The sequence below is a fragment of the Pinus tabuliformis genome, chromosome 2_2, assembly GCF_031772625.1.
Source record: "Pinus tabuliformis cultivar Carrire ecotype Pingquan chromosome 2_2, CPIR1, whole genome shotgun sequence".
NCBI lineage: Eukaryota > Viridiplantae > Streptophyta > Pinopsida > Pinales > Pinaceae > Pinus > Pinus tabuliformis.
Window position 1 is genome coordinate 1,184,931,291 of NC_142300.1, and position 18,873 is coordinate 1,184,950,163.

The 18,873-nt window shown below is 32.5% G+C and overlaps 1 pseudogene; it reads left to right on the forward strand.

Annotated features, from left to right (window-relative positions):
* The first annotated feature begins 6,454 nt into the window (after positions 1 to 6,454).
* Positions 6,455 to 18,241, forward strand: LOC149197709 (UDP-glycosyltransferase 74E1-like; annotated as a pseudogene).
* The last annotated feature ends 632 nt before the right edge of the window (positions 18,242 to 18,873 follow it).

Consider the following 18,873-nt stretch of genomic DNA (forward strand, 5'->3'; position numbering starts at 1 on the left):
TCCCTTGGTTTATGGACATTTCATGCCTAGAGCTGTAAGGCACAAAAATGTCTATAATAGTTGGGCAGAAGCAGAGTGTTGGTGCCAGTAGCAGCGGACAATGACCAACAAGTCGTTATATTTTTTTTTTGGTTCTATAAATGTATATTGTTTTTTTTTTTCTCAATAGTTTTAAAATATTTTGTTTTTTTTATTCTATTATTTTTTGGAATCATTTCTTTTCCTTTGACCTTTTTTTTAGTGATTTTTTTTTTACTCTTTTCTTTTCCATACTTTTTTTCTTTAATATATAGAGATATATATATTTTTTTTAATTATATACCTTTCCATTTATTGACCCATTTTTTTATATCATATATATATATATATATATATATGTATATGTATATGTATATGTATATGTATATGTATATCTATATCTATATCTATATCTATATCTATATCTATATATATATATATATATATATATATATATATATATATATAATGGCCAAGGGTCTGAATGACAAAATTGGAAAAATGGAGAAACTCCAAATTCTTGTAGTGTAACTCTTCAATGACAACAATGTTGATGAATTTGACAGTCAAAGAACTAGATCACAGAACCTGGCTCTGTGCAGTGGTTAAGCGACAAGAGGATCGAACAACCTTGATACCAATGTAATGAACAAAGTTCATATACTCAGAGGAATGATCTAATACCAATGAAACAAACAAATTTTGTATACACATCAATAATCTTTAGAATAGTTTGAAGATATAAACATCCATTGTAGGAAAAGTAATTGTATATTGAATATTGTATAAATAATTGATGTGAGACAATTACACTGAGGGTGAGTGCATGCTTATATACCCTATAAAATTAACTCTTCATAACGATTATGTCCTTAGGGACATACCTCTTAATTACTAATATTTAGTTAAGTAATCATTAATTATGATTATTATTGTTTACATTGTTTTCTATTACTTTTACATAGATTATATTCATAACATCCTTACCTGTCTTAGTCCATCTCTTACTTATCCTTAGTTGAACCAAGGAGGATATTAGTCAAGAACATAGTAAATACAGGAATGATTCATCTATTATCCCTATCAGTATTCCATTTTAACACAATACTTCAATAAAAACACCTTAGCCTAGAGCTTTCACATAAACCTTGACTAATATTTGAACCAACAAACTAGGCCTTATTATTAAATCTATCTAACATACTGTTGGAATGGAATCTCCCATTTACTCATCATTACCTAGCTTAGATTCTGATATTTTGGGGAAGGTATCCAGTTGTATACCTAACCTTGGTCATAGTAAGGGGAGAAGGAAATAGTGTCTTAACGCAATAGCTTTATACTAGAAAATGAAGACCCTACTAGGTATGGTTCTAAAGGATAAGCAAGTGGAAATATATAATGTATTTTCCTTACTGGAGGACATAAAAATATTGATAAGAAATCAATGTTTCTATATGGATAGGCTTGATGGTAGACTAGCCCATGTTGAAGGGAATCTTCACTATGGTTTGGACACACATGTTCCCCCTGGTTCTAGTGCAAGGGATGTAGCCCCTATATATTTATTACAATCCTAATGGTTTTCCAATTTAATAGTATTTTTGACAATATTTATGATCTAATCATGTTTTGTACTATCTGATTAGAACCAGAATGTCTAAATTTGTTTTTTGAATCTTTTTGTAAAAGTTTGTTGAAGGCTTTTTCTGGTCCTGGTGACAGCAAGAATTCCCCAATATGATAAGAAGAAACAACATAGTATGGTTTATATATGTAATTTGGCTGTAAAGATATTTTAAATCAATAAAGTGTGTTAATTAAAAAATAAAATAAAGTTAACACCATTAACAATGAGGAAAAATTCAACAACAAAAATTGTGGAGAAAACTAAACAATCGATATCACCATTGTCCAAAGAATTTAGCTCTGCTAGGTGATGATTAATAGGAAAAAAGCTAAAGAAAAAATCAAGGAGAATACTAAACAATCATCACCGGATGGAAAACAATCCTTGGCTCGGAAAATAGGGTAAACTGTATACCCCTTCATGTAATTTCATCTATTTATGATTTAACTAAATAAATAATCTTATAAAATTAAACAGGATAGCCCTCAAATTTAACCCTCCTCTGCTTGTAAATGACACATTAGAAGTAACTTAAATGTTTAGACTTGAGTTTAAAATGGCATAGTTTAATTGTTAAGTGCTTTTAATCTTTTTTCCATCTTTTTAGGTCTAATTTATTTATTTATTTATTTTTATTTTTTATTTTTTTCTTCTGGAAACCTCGCATAGATTTCTGAGAATATGAAGTTTAAAAACTCTTTTCGTTTCATTGTTGACATGACGATCCATAATTCCATAGTCAAATACATCAAAATGAGGCCAAAAAAAAAAAAAAACATTTCGCTTAACATCAAATTACAAGCCGGCTAGACCGCACCATTCGCTTGCATTTACTATTGTTAACCCTCTTAAAAAAAGGTTCCTCGTCCTTTATCTTCACTATGTTGAATTATTGGAGACAACAAATTTTGTGTTCGTTTTTACTACTATTAACTTCCTAAACTAGGGTTACTAGGCCTCTTATCTTACCAGTGTTAAATTATCAGAGACTCTTGAGATGCTACTGGACAAGAGGCTATATAAGATGGCTCAAAATGAATTTCAAACTAAACAAGATTGTGTGTGGCAGCAAGTCCCTACCACAGAAAAGACAAACAATGAAGGCCAACAAGCACTCTACAATTCACAACAATTTAGCTCCAAAAGCTTCCATATCATAAGATCAGTTTTATGAGAGTCGTAGTGATAGTTTAGCTTATGGAATGATGAAACAAGGAAGCTTGAATATGATGATATCACTCATATACTAGGAGTCTATAGCATTTACATTACCTAAGTTGTTATTGACACTTAACAACTTGGCGAACTAATTCCATAGTTGAATTGGGTTTAAAATAGAGCTAGGGTGGGTGGAGAGATTAATCAATGGGTAGAGGAGGTGCAAGACTTTGTCCCATAAGCTGGAATAAGGGCTTGGTGCGCCCATCCGGATGGGGTGACACACAGGTCTACTACCTCACTCTACTCACTTCTGCAGGGGTCTATCTCGTCAGCATGATGGGTCTGTCTCCTCGCCCAGACATAGTAACCTTTGTTGCTTCTTCATCAAGTGGATCAACTTAGTCAATAGAATAAAAAATCTCTAGATTTTAAAATAGCTATGTAACTCAAAGTGATATAATGAGTGGGTCTATACGACTGTCGATGCACTTCAGACTTTCTAGTGCACGTCATCGAATGTAACTTGTTTCATGTAACTTGCACCCTGTTCCTGCCAACTGCCTAGCTAACGCCTTGGGTAAGCGGCCTACTACTCGTTCTCTTCATGAGAACTAGGCACCTACTAAAGTGATCAAAATATGTGCCATGGTTAGATACCAATTGTTTCGGGACACCAAGTTGAGTGATGACAGGATGAAAAAAGAAGCGAATAGTGGTAGTAGCCATGTTATTAAATGTTGACATAGCTTTTGACCATTTGGTAAAGTAGTCAACAACTAAAATGATGAAGTAGTTGGATTCAGGAAGCACAGAACCCCATCAACAGGTAATGCAAACCAGTCTCATTCATATATGCAACCACACATCATATCAGACCTATGGTCGTATCCACTACGGATTTTGCTTTCTTGTTACTCTGTATGCATCCACATATTATGTATAATGAATACATCATTTTATATTAGCTTCTATGAACACCATGTATTTTTCAAAATAAACAGCTTAACCTATAGGATCCATATTAGATAAGATAATGAAACCCATATAAGATGAGACAAGGTATACAATCAATATGACACTCATCATAGAATAACAGAGATTACTGATCACATATGTACCAATTAAAGCTCATGTGTATTATCCATATTATATAGAAAGGTGAACATAGTATTAGATCACGTGTTATGAGTGTACTAACTTATAAGCTTTCACAATCTTCAACTTGATGCTATCTTACAACTTAACTGATGGTATGGTATCTTATGTCAAATATGCTAATTACAAGTATTAGTAATATGACACCTATGTTATCACTAAGGACCAAAGGTGATTACACTACAAGCCAAGTAACCTTACAGCTGATACGTAATATAAAATATTCCATTTACGGATTATCAAAGTTGACACATTATCTTAAAATTTCCAGAATATTGTACTGATTGACACATGTTTCCATCGAGAAAAGGAAGTAATATTGTATGGTCACCACTTGTTACACTACATGGTCGCCACTTGTTCCAGTTTGATATTACAACCTTCTGATGAGTATTGTAACCACAAACCATAGAGCTGCTTCTATTTTAATCTGCTCAGAGCAGGTTGTAGTGATATTATCTCCTTTTAGATTTAATGGAAAACAATGTACAATGCCGAACAACTTGAAATTTAATTTTGTGCAGTTAATCTAAAGTTTTCAGATCCTTCTATTGGTTCAGCATTTGGTTAGTACAACATTTGGTTCCACAGTAGCTAGAGCATGAGTCGTAGGCAATGAGTCGCAGAAGAACCGGAAGTGGCGATAACATGCATTAGATTGACATTAAGCATGCTAGTTGGATAAGCGTGAATGGCATCTAGAAACTAACCTTGGTGCCAGACCCTAAACCTTGCCTCAGGTTTCAAAATGGAAGAGGAGATAGTTTACCAAACTATGTGATGTTCAAGGCTGTAGGCAATGAATCGCAGAAGAACTAGAAGGTACAAACTCTGCTCTAGTCAAGGCTCAACTAGCTAAAATTTCATGTGGGAAATATTCTATTTATTGTATCTTTGTCACATATGTATGAGGCATGACATTGGCATTGCTTGTAACTAATTTAATTTTCATTTTTCAAATAATCAAATTAATTACAAGACTGATTGAATTTTCATTTTTCAAAGAATCAAATTAATTACAAGACAGATTGAATTTTCATTTTTCAAAGAATCAAATTAACTATAACTGTGTTAATGTATGGTGCTACCTACATGAGGAGTTTTATCAAGACATTCTGACAACGGTGCATAGAAGTAAAGCTGATTGCCCACCTCCACAGGTTGATTAGTTCTATTGTTTACATTTAATTTTGGATTTCACTTTTCTACTGTACAATTATTTTAGCAAACAATTTAAATTTGACTTCTAATGCATGAATCTGTCACAGTGCAATCTGTCACAGTGCAATCTGTCACAGTTGGAATGGATGCATTCGTGCTTGAGCGTATTTCTAAGATCATGTCTTATCTTCGCTTGGGCTCCTCTTGAAAGGTATGGCTCTACTGTGTTGCTTTCTTCTTTCCATCTCAAATTCGTGATGAACTAATAAAATTTATCAACATAAAGAATGTTAGAAATTGAGTCCATGCCATTTTTTCTTCAGTTTTTGAAGAAGAAAAAGAATTTTTGTAGGTTTTGAAGAAGAAAAAGAAAGAAAAATTGGACATAGAAGTATTTACATAGCATAGATTTATATGTGTGATGATTTCAAGAGTTTCCTAGCCACAGAGAGGGCTAGTTAAATGAAGCCTATGAGTATTTACATAGCATACATTTATATGGAACTGAACTAAGTTTTTCTTTGTATTAGAAGTATCAGAAGTAAGCTTACCTTGACGTCTTATGATCTCTTAGTCTGAGAGGAAAAAAAAGCTAAGAGAGTAACAAAATGCTAAGAGCCACAGCAGTGTCCAGTTGGATTCTTCTTCTTCAAGATGCAAAACCCTTGTTTTCCTCTATTCCTGGTTCCTTATTCCTAGGGCGTGAAGCGGGTTGTTGTAGTTGCGGGTGTTGTGTGAAGCAAGTTGTTGCAGTAGCGATAAGAAGGGGTAATGCCTGGTTCAATTGATAGTTGGATGTTCCTGTTCAGAGCCATCTGTGAACCATGTGTTTAAGCCCTACAACTTTGGTAGCCATGTGTTTAAAGACTACAACTTTGGCAACCATGTAACCGAAGATATGTTTTTAATTCCTAAGCATGAAATGTTATTCAAACTAATGTTAGCATTAGTTTAACACCTTCTTTAAACTTCAAAATGCAAAGGAAATGGCATGGACTATAATATATGGTTTAGCCTCTCTGCCTCGGGAAGAGGCTAAATAAGAAGGCAAAAAGATTTCATATATTGTTAGGTTAAATACTTTGGTTACTTGCCGCAGTCATGAGAGTAAACAACTAAAAAAGCAGCTGAAATTAATGTCAAGCCCGCCATATCGATTACTATAGTCCATGCCATCTGCCAGATGATAGGGACTAATAATAGATCAAAGCCTTTAGTTACATGCATATTAATCGGTTAGGAGTCGAGAGCCCACAATAGACTTACTTCTTGAATATTTGGAGACTTTGTGTAGTTATTTTTTTCTAGTAGTCATTAGAGTCTATGAAAATGAAATCATTAATGGGGTTTGATTACGATAAAATTCACATTTTAGTGGTTTCCTATCCAGTGTTGGGTCATATAAATTCAATTTTATAGTTTGCCAAACTACTGGCCTCGAAAAATGTTGGGTTCACCTTTTGACAACCGAGGTGAGCCAAAGCCTCTGTTGCCAAAAATGGGATGACAAGCACAGTTTCGCGAAAAAAACACTCTAGAAATGAGACAACACAAGAAACATCATTTTCTACATCCATCCCAATCCAGGATGGTTCAATGATAAACATTATCAATTATTTGGAATTCAGGATGGATTTTGGGTCTTAATATGGATAATGCATTTTCATAACATTAGCCCATGATCACTCATCATCTTTAGAGTGGACACTCCTGCCATTACAAATTTATTTGAGAATTTTTCCTCTTACCACTAGAAGATCCATTGATTGGGATTGAAAATCGTGACCTTGCACTCATCAACCTGGTAAAGAGCCCTCAGAATGGTCATCCATGTGACCAACAACTCAAAAAAAATTGTACAAACCCTCTCCGGACATTTAGCTGAGAAGGTGTTTCTTCTAAAGAGGTAACATCGCAAATTTCTATTAGAGAAACTTCTTCTCATGCCAAAGCGTTGTGAGAAAAATCAAATATTTTTAGAGTTTAATATTTGGACATTGAAAACAATAAAAAATATTATTTCCAAAACAATCAAATATTTCATGTAGTTTATTTTTTGGATCATATCAGAAGTGGTTAAGGTTCCTGTTGGGTCTTGAAAATGTCATTCATTTCCATTACACTTTCACTATTATGTCCATTATATCACCTCCATTTCACTACTATGTCACCACATTCATCCCACTTTTATTATCATTGGGCCACATTTATGTTTTTCCAATCTTTATTAATTCTAAGCCTTTTAAGTGAATTTGTGGTTAAAAATTAGAAAATAATGTGCATATGCTTATACCTAACAAATGGGTTGAGATTGTTGACATGTGTAGGTTGAAAGGAGGCTTCTAGAAGACCCTTATGTGGCACTCTAAGGCCAAATTCGAATTTGAGTAGAAAGAATCATGGGATCATGAGGATATGTGTCACATCTCCTAATTGTACTGTAATTCTAAGAAGACATGTGTCTTATCAGTTCCTATTTTGATTAGGACTCTAGAGGTAGAGCGAGAGATTCATGGAATCTCATTAATGAGATGGCTCTCATATTTTTGTATAAATAGGAGATATCCCTCCTTCATTTGTTAGCTTGGCTTGGCTTTTAGTTATTTAGCTTGGGGTTTGTAGTTCTTCCTTGATGGCTTTTAAAAGCTTTGGAGAGCTTTGTTGTACTTTGTAATTTTGAAGAATTTGAATAAAGCTTTGATGTTCTCAACATGGAAGGAGATGTGAAGTAGATGTCATGGAGCATATTAGAATGTAAGGTAGAGTAGATTTCATTTTGTAATTTTGCTTTGATTTCATTATGTTATTTGATTGCTTTCAAGTTTGATAAATTAGATTTTCCATTCATGCAATTTTAATTCATGTAAGTGTGTTCAACCGGTTGATTGTAGATTAGTTTTTTCTTTACATGTTTTTGCATCAAATAGTGACATGAGATTTACCTCTCTGCTGACTTTGTTTTTTTTAGCTTTTCAATTTCAGTTATGCTTTGATTTCAGTCTTATTCATTTGCTTTGTTAGTTAGTTTAGATATCAGATTGCTCAAGTTATTGATGATTACCTCCGAAAGCCATAGCGGGACTAATGGCGAGGGATCAGACTATGAATTGATGTGATTTGATTTTAAGTTTACTTTTCTGCAATTAGATATTAGATTGCTCAAGTTGTTGATGATTACCTCCGAAAGCCATAGCGGGACTAATGGCGAGGGATCAGACTATGAATTGATGTGATTTGATTTTAAGTTTACTTTTCTGCAATTAGATATCAGATTGCTCAAGTTGTTGATGATTACCTCCGAAATCCATAGCGGGACTAATGGTGAGGGGTCAGACTATGAATTGATGTGATTTGATTTTAGTTTTATTTTTCCGCAATTAGATATTAAATTTCTCATATCATTGACAGTTACCTCTGAAAGCCATAGTGGGAGTAATGGAGAGGGATCGAATTATGAATGTGTAATTTGATTTTAGTTTATCGAATTATGAATGTGTAATTTGATTTTAGTTTTCCTTTCCTTGCAATTTTTTATTTCTTTGAGTGCAATAGCTTAACTTTTATTTCCATATTTAGACGAGTAGCAGAGACAATGATTTCATGATCAGTATTTCATCTTTTGCTTGATTGAAGTAGCTGCATACTTACACTTTTGTTTAAGTACTAATTCCATCAATAACATGTTCTAAGATCTTTTGAAGTTCTAAGTTTTGGAAGTTACCATTAGGGACATAGACCTTGTCTTGAGATCTACATCCATACTTGACCTTTAAAAGTATTCTTAAGACCTTAGAATAGGATTTCTATTTGCATTAGATACTTTAGGAGATCAACGAGAACAAAACCCCAAAATAAAATAAAATCTATAAAACAACGAAGTAAGAAAAGGGTTAACTAATGGTGCACCACACTTCATCAGTTTACGATACACGGATTGATAATTTATGTAGAGCAATTTAAGACGTTAAATTGACTAGACAGTTCCAATGAAATGGTATATTTTTAAATTCTATTTAACATTTTCAAATTTTATTATTAAAACATGGTTATAAGTGGTTGATGTTTTATTGACATTGTGTATTCTAATTAGGTTTTAGATTTTATTTACAAAGAGTTTGTTCTAATTTGTAGTCTTATATAAAAATTGATTGTGATTACTCTTTACGTTGAACTTTACTTCAAAACAGTTGCACTTATTTTTTTCATATTTTTCTTGCCTATTTCTTTCTCCTTGTTTCTTGAATGTGAAACCTCCAAACTTTGTTTCTCGTCCCATTTTTGTTTCTCGTTTCATTTCGCATTTCTTGTTTCTTGTAACATAGGCCAAAGCTCATTTTACAGGCACAAGACCCATTTTTGGGAACCTCAAACAAGCATGATGAAGTTCCGTTTGAGACAATATCAAATGCACTAACTCAGATGTTGGTCAGAGGAAAGTAGAGCTAGTGTTGAACATGTTATTCAAGGTAGGAGGAGAGACATTAGGGAATTTGATCGAGAGGCTGAACTGTCAAGGCAACCAAATTTCTTGCATCATTCAAGATTTGTTTCTTACCTGGATTCTAGAGGTTGCAAAGAAGTTTAATATTCCTTCAGCTTTCTTTTAGACGTAGTTTTGCGTAGCTTTTTAAATTTATCACAATTTTATTATTGGAAAAATGGGTATATATCTTCAGTACAATAATTGCATCTAAAGTCTATAGTTTAGGATCTTGATGTTAGTTTCTAATTCTATCTCAATCTTCCTCTTGTATTCAGAAGTCGTGGGGGATAAAACATGGGAGACTATTAAGATGATAGAAATACTGGGACTTCCACCATTGAGTCTCATTGATGTGCCATCCTTTCTACTACCTTCAAATCCCAACCAGACTCTGACATGATTCATAGCGGAACAATTTAAGTCTCATGCATAGACTACATGGATACTTGAAAATTTATTTCAAGAACTCAAGTTAGAAGAAATAAACTTAATGAAATTGATATCTTTGATTGACATCATCAATCCTATCATACCCTCATTCATCTGAGATAGTTGAGATTTGTGGAGAAGTGCAAAATACATGAATCGATTGGATAGGAAGGAACCTACAACCATTGTATATGTTTAATTTGGTAGCCTTGCGGTTCTTTCAAGATAAAAAACTTGTGAGATAACTTTTGGTTTGAAGGTGAGTGGTCACCACTTCATATGGCTTGTTTGTCCTTCTCCTTCTGAACAAGGCATGAATGAAAGAATGAAAGACAAAGGACACAGTGACAAACAACTATGGTTGCTAACAAAAACCATATATAAGTTTAGTAGAGATCGAAACACTAAAGCAGCTACATTTCCATTACAACAATGGTTATGTATATCTTATATCTGTGATCACCTAGATTTATATAAAGATTGTTTCGGTTAATTATCCCTTCAATTTGAAGGATTTATGGAAGTGCAGACCCTTAAAAGTTGAATAGGTTAATGCGATGTTGAGATAGTGGATGCAATAGGTTTGGTTCACGCCTTTAAAGGGAATGAGATAATTAAATTTTCAAATTATGGGAGTAATTATCTCCAACACTCCCCCATAATTATGAGCAACAGTTTTAGCCTTGAATCAACATAACTTAAACATGTATGTCAGTCTAAGTCTCAACTACTCAAAAACTTTCACATCAACTCTTGGGATGGATTTACTTTTCCCTTTCCTTGAGATCTCATATCCTTTGAATTGCTTCAGCTTTGTATTTTTTATTTAGGCTCAAAATTTTTGTTTCTTCATTTGATGTTGGAGTCTTTCCATTGTTTTATCTTTGTTTATCATAAAGACATACAAAATCATTTTAGGTTTTCCATGCATGTCCTCTACTTTCATCAAAACTCTTCTTGTATGTGGATTGCTTCCATATGTCATCTTTCATAGTTTTCTCTTCATCATCAATATTCTGATTATATATTTGCTACAACATAAGCTCACAATATAATTTTATCTCCTTTGGGCTTCATTCTTAAATATTAAATAATATCATTAATAAATTAAAATAAAATTAAAAAGAATAATAAAATTAAAATAACCGGATAATACCAAAAATAAAATAATCAAAATAAAAAATATAAAGTCAAAGAATTTAATAAAATTAAACTAAATAATAAATTAATAAAAAAAATCTAACCCATTAATTATATATATATATTAAATCTATCACAATCTAAATAAATTTAAATTAACTAGATAGAATATAATAAAATAAAAATCAAAGGAATTCAATTATTATAATGAAAAATAGAATATAATAATAATTAAAGGATTTCTATAATTATAGTAAAAAATGGTTTTATATATACATACAAGGATTATATAGTAGCTATTACTAAAAATTAAAAAATATGATTAGTTTATATTAATATCTATACATGTTTATTATTTTAAATATATTTATGTATTTTATTTTTTATTATAAGCATTGGTTTTAAATTTTGGTCAAACCTATTCAATAATTTTCAATTTCATAAAGTAAAATTTTATAATTTATTTTTTATCTATTGCAATTTTTTTATTATGATTTATTAATAATGCTATTCGCTGTAATTTTAAACATTTTATAGACCCATGCCTAGTAATTCATGATTGAATATTAATACTACAATAAGACAATATTATCGTGTTTCTTTTAGACTTAGTGTTGTGTAGCTTTTTAAATTTATCACAATTTTATTATTGGAAAAATTGATATATATATATATATATATATATATATATATATATATATATATATATATATATATATATATATATATATACAGTACAATAATTGCATCTAAAGTCTATAGTTTAGGATCTTGATGTTAGTTTCTAATTCTATTTCAATCTTCTTCTTGTATTCAGAAGTTGTGGGGGATAAAACATGGGAGACTGTTAAGACGATAGAAATACTGGGACTTCCACCATTGAGTCTCATTGATGTGCCATCCTTTCTACTACCTTCAAATCCCAACCAGACTCTCTCATGATTCATAGAAGAACAATTTAAGTCTCTTGCATAGGCTACATGAATACTTGAAAATTTATTTCAAGAACTCAAATTAGAAGAAATAAACTTAATGAAATTGATATCTTTGATTCACATCATCAATCCTATCATACCGCCATTCATTTGAGATAGTTGAAATTTGTGGAGAAGTGCAAAATACATGAATCGAATGGATAGGAAGGAACGTACAACCACTGTATATGTTTAATTCGGCAGCCTTGCCGTTCTTTCAAAATAAAAAACTTGTGAGATAAATTTTGGTTTGAAGGTGAGTGGTCACCACTTCATATGGGTTATTTGTCCTTCTCCTTCTGAACAAGGCATGAATGAAAGAATGAAAGACAAAGGACACAGTGACAAACAACTATGGTTGCTAAAAAAGCCATATATAAGTTTACTAGAGATCGAAACATTAAAGTAGCTACATTTCCATTACAACAATGGTTATGTATATCTTATATCCGTGATCACCTACACTTATATAAAGATTGTGTCGGTTAATTATCCCTTCAATTTGAAGGATTTATGGAAGTGTAGACCCTTAAAAGTTGAATAGGTTAAGGCGATGTTGAGATAGTGGATGCAATAAGTTTGGTTCACGCCTTTAAAGGGAATGAGATAATTAAATTTTCAAATTATGGGGTAATTATCTCCAACACTCCCCCATAAGTATGAGCAACAGTTTTAGCCTTGACTCAACATAACTTAAACATGTATGTCAGTCTAAGTCTTAGCTAGGCTTACAATGACTCAAAAACTTTCACATCAACTCTTGGGATGGATTTACTTTTCCTTTTCCTTGAGATCTCATATCCTTTGAATGGCTTCAGCTTTGTATTTTTTATTTAGGCTCAAAATTTTTGTTTCTTCATTTGATTTTGGAGTCATTCCATTGTTTTATCTTTGTTTATCATAAAAACATACAAAATCATTTCAGGTTTTCCATGCATGTCTTCTACTTTCATCAAAACTCTTCTTGTATGTGGATTGCTTCCATATGTCATCTTTCGTAGCTTTCTCTTCATCATCAATATTTTGATTATATATTTGCTACAACATAAGCTCACAATATAATTTTATCTCCTTTGGGCTCCATTCTTAAATGTTAAATGATATCATTAATAAATTAAAATTAAATTAAAAGAAATAAAAATAACTGGATAATACCAAAAATAAAATAATCAAAATAAAAAATATAAAGTCAAAAATTTAATAAAATTAAACTAAATAATAAATTAATAAAAAAAATCTAACTAATCACTCATATATATATATATATATATAATCTATCAAAAAAAAATAAAAATATATATATATATATATATATATATAAAATCTATTAAAATCTAAATAAATTTAAATTAACTAGATAGAGTATAATAAAATAAAAATCAAAGGAATTCAATTATTATAATGAAAAATAGAATATAATAATAATCAAAGGATTTATATAATTATAGTAAAAAATGATTTTATATATACATACAAGGATTATATAATAGTTATTACTTAAAAATTAAAAAATATGATTAGTTTATATTAACATATATACATGTTTATTTTTTTAAATATATTTATGTATTTTATTTTTTATTATGATGATGATGGTTTTAGGCTGACTATGTATTATTTTATTCAAAACTCTGGAACAATTTTCAATTTCGTAAAATAAAACTTTATAATTATTCTTTTTATTTATTGTAATTTTTTAATTAAAATTTATTAATAATGCTATTCGTAGTAATTTTAAACATTTTATAAACCCATGCCTAGTAATTCGTGATTGAATATTAATACTACACACTAATCGTGAATAAGACAATATTATTTAATCACATTTGACGTATCCACTGCAGTGATGGCCAGGCCAATCTATCACGATGTTCTCTGAATAAATGATTTGATCAATATTGTCAAATCATATTTGAGGCATCCAGTGCAGTGATGGGCAGTCTATCACGATGTTTTCTAAATAAATGATTTCATAAACTTAAGGACGGAACTATATATTATTTCCAGTGAAAGAAATATTAATGAAGAAAGGGATGACTTGCGCTGTTATAAATAATAATAATAATTATTATTAATATAAATGATGTTCATTTCGAAAATAAATTACCTTATAAATTATGTAAATGTGATATTTTAGAAAAAATTTAAAAAATTAAGTAAAAGACCAGAAATCCTCATGAATATAAATTTTAAAATACTATTCAACTCATAATCTAAGAAATAAAAACTTTTCCTCATTAGTAAACATCCTATTAATTTAAAGTCATTTTTATTTTAACATTTTCCTCACTTTAAGGTAATTTAAAAAAAAATTGATCCCAGTTTATTAATTAAATAATAATAATATATTCATGGCAATCACCATAGATCAGATTTTTTTAATGTCGAAAAAATATCACTTGCGTACGTTTGCCCAGCGGAAAGCTCGTCATTCTTGGAAGCCGGATATTTCGGCAGCAACTTTGTATTCTATCATTTTTTATTCCCTGCTATAATTAATATCAGTGCACATAAATGTAGGATACATCTTAAGTATCAAGATAGATTAATAGATTTTTGATTTGAACTGGTGACCTATGGCAAGGAATACCTTAACAGCTCACCTATTCACTGTCAATCCAAAGTCCCTTGGGCGTAAATAAATTGAGAGTTGACTTGGTAAAAAAAATGTATTTAAAAAAATTCATTTTTCACTAATAAGAAAGTTTATTATTGAATGGAGTTCGGATTTTCCACAGTGTTCATGTTTTTTTAGTCGACGTTTTGAGTCTGAAACGTGATGAGTCTAGTTTCAGACTCGAAACGTCGACTAAAAAACATGAACACTGTGGAAAATCCGAACTCCATTCAAAAATCACACCACAGTAATCTGCAAACGAAAAAAAGTTTATTATGTCCATATAATCCAAATTTTCCACTTATCTCAAATCTGTTCACAGATTTCAACAGAGCATCATATTTTATATGCATGTTTTGGATAACCAGCATTCCAAATATCTCTAATCCCAACTTTTTAGTGAACACTTAAACCAGCATTCAAAATATCTGTAATCCCAACTTTTTAGTGAACACTTAAACCCATCATCAGGGGTGTAAACAGCTAAAAAAAAAAGTAGAGTAATCACGTAAAAAAACCATAGATTTTGGACTCTGACAAGTTTGTTGTAAAATGGTGATGGCAAAAGGGGAAAATGGGTGTTTTTTCTTTTGTCTTTTGAATACTCAACATAGTGTATATGCATATTTTTGGAAAAGTTACTTAAGAAATATTAGAAATCACTAACAAAGTTCATAGATTTTGGATCGGTGACAAGTTCAGAAATGAGGTTTAAATTTAAAAAAAAAGAAAAAAAGAAAGGGTGTTAATTTTTCCGGTGTCTTTTAATTATTTCTCATTTCACTTGTGAGAATGTTTAGGGTTATATTCCCCAAACATCATAATACCGATACCTCTGTGGTGAACACAATAGAAAGCTTGGAAAAATAAATAAATAATTTGCACAAAGTTTAATGACTTAGGTAACTATGTTCCTAGCATTTTTTATAAGTTCTTTAAATAAAGGAAGCACTGTGATTAATATCCATTTGAGTACATTTGTGCAGCATTAAAAAAATAAGTGAAAGAAACATTTCATAGAAATAACACAAACATTGATATTCATTTATGAGTATATAAGAAAAATATAATTATACCCATCACAAACAAATACATAGAATACAACATGCTAAAATCAAACATCAAATTGGATCAATTAGATAGTAAGAAATCACCAATTACAGAATTTTACTGCAAGCCAAACAATTCTCATTTAAACTATAGTAACACCAGTTTCTCAAGAAAATCTATCAACAAAAAAAACCCTTTGGTTTTGTATTTAGATGATTTCCAACATTGAAATAATTAAAAATCAAAACTAGAAGTGAGTGAAAAATCATGTAACTAACCTCGCTCAGTTGAGTGTCACGAAGGGTCGAACCTCTACCTTTCAAGTCTGCTTGGCCAGATATCCCAAATCAGCAGGCATTTTTGACTTGGCCATATGTATGATATAGGTTTTTGATTCCTCCATTAGCCACCAATACAGCTAAACAACCTGTAACCTGCAACACTCTCGACCATTTTCTCACATAAATCTTCATTTACATTTTTCTCAAATCTGAATCTCTTTCAACTTCTCACCCTATAAAACTCAAAACTCAAAATACCCCTCAACCCCACCTTCCCTCCACCAAACTCAAAATACCCCTCAACCCCACCTTCCCTCCACCTTTCGTGACCCACCCCTGGCCCATTTCAAATTGGGTCTCCTCCCTATTCAAAAATGGCAATAAGAGGAGACTAAGAGCTATAGGGAGTTGTCTATAATCGACTTTTTGGAGATTCTGGTGACGGAAACGGGCGGAAGAAATTGAGGTTAAATCTTGATTTGTTGCAGTGAAAATCGTTTTTTAACTGCATATTTGGATTCAACACCCTAAAAAACCCTGGGACGCTTTGATTGTGCAGAAACTAGCTATCAAACTTGCGATTCCAATAAATTGTTGCCGGATTTTGACCGGAAAAACCCACCGGAAAGACTTCCAAAAAGTCTCATTATAAACAACTGCGAGCTATAGTACAAGGGCAATGCTTAATATTTAATGCCCGGGGATATGCATGCAGTTTAACACCAGAACACACAGGATCTGAAAGGTCAACGATGGAATCAAACCATTGGATTATCCATATCGCATATGCACGCAGTTTAAAGCGATAACACAGGATCTGAAGTGTCAACGATGGAATCAAACCATTAGATTATCCATGTGGCACATGGGTCAGTAGTAGAAGGCGGTTCCTATTTCCAACTCCATAGGAAAGTAATTGCGCCTTGACATGCGCCGGAGATAACCATATAACAGGGGCACAGTAATGATTAGATAAGAAAAAAAAAGACCCGCGGTGTTATATGGCTATCTCCAGCGCATGTCAAGCGCAATTACTTTCCTATGGAGTTAGATATAAGAACTGCCGTAGTAGAACCCAACCAGCGTCCACAACTTACAACGTGCAGCTTTAATCCCTATTCGCCGCCAAAGTAATCAGTGCGCCAACCTAGGGCAACTACCGTCCTAGTGCCAGCCTAGAATGTATATATATATATAAATTGAAACTTTTAAATTTTTTATATGTCCAACAAAATGATGGTTTTATAAAAAATTAACAAGTTAAGAATTACGTGTTTATTTTGGAATAACCGTTATTTACGGGGAAAAGCGAAAAACGGGTAAACGGACGTCAATTTTAAAGCCTGACCGTAATATTGACGAACTGTGGTTCGTTGTGTACCTTCACCCGACGCGCCATCCCAGGTTTGACATTGAAAACAAGACTCGGCCTTCCTGGGCAGCCGAAATCCCGGAGACACAGACGTCGGTGCAAATTTGTGGAGAAGCGCAAACTGCACGGATTGGCTGGATAGGAAACAGCCCGCAAGCGTTGTGTACGTTTCCTTCGGAAGCCTTGTGGTTCTTTCAAAAGAACAAACTTGTGAAATAGCTCTTGGGTTGAAGGCGAGTGGTCACCACTTCATATGGGTTATTCGTCCCTCGGCTTCCGAAGGGGGCATGACCAGTTACAAAAACTTGCCGGAGGGTTTCCTCGAAGAAATCTCAGAGCAGGGACTCGTTGTTCCATGGTGTCAACAGCTGCAAGTTCTTTCTCATCAATCCGTGGGTGCATTTATGACCCACTGTGGATGGAACTCGACGCTGGAAAGCCTTAGCTTGGGGGTCCCCATGCTGGCGGTTCCTCAGTGGAGTGATCAAATCACTAGTTCCACATGGGTTGAAAGGAAATGGAAGATGGGATTGAGAGTAAATAAACGATCAGCAGACCGACGGGTGGAGAAGGAGGAAGTGGAGAAATGTATCAGAATGGTCATGGAAACTGAGAGAGGCGTTGAGATGAGGAAGAACGCTTCACAGTGGAAGACATTAGCTAGGGAGGCAATGGCGGAAGGCGGGTCTTCAGACAAAAATATTGGAGACTTTATCGAGGAGATGGCTGCCAAATCGTTGCCGATATCTGGTTCGGGTTTTCCGATTTGACAATAGCTACAGCCTACAAGAGAGGGAATTTAGTGATTTAAAATAAAAATAAATAAAAACGAAGCGGCTTAATGAAATATCAATGATACCTTGGTCAGCGTTGGCTAGACAACAAGGATTTCACAGTGAAACTTACATTAAGAAATTTCATGGAGCATATTGATTCACAGTATTTATAAATTATAACAATGATGTATCATGTATTTCAAAAAATGATGTATCATGTATTTCCCTTCAGTAGCTGAATTATTTTGGACCGTCTTTTCTTCTAGATTAGGTTTATTACACTTACCTTCATAGTAGGTTAACGATTGTGGTTTCTTCTTATGTCACAAGTTATATTTAACAATTCTGGTTAACAATTCTAGAAGACACTGCATCTTTCAATGTGCAAGTGTCTGATAAACTTATCAGTCATCCCAAAGTGGTAGAGGGGTGATAAACTTATCAGTCATCCCAAAGTGGTAGAGGGGTGCGCTGTTGGATGGCTGTCATTATTCATTTGCCATCGGCAAGGAGAATCAAACATTATCTATCTGGACAAATCCAGGTCAATTGAAATATACGATTAATGTTTATTAATTTATATTTCAATATCGTCAGCGAACAATTGTACAACCACCCTTATCCGA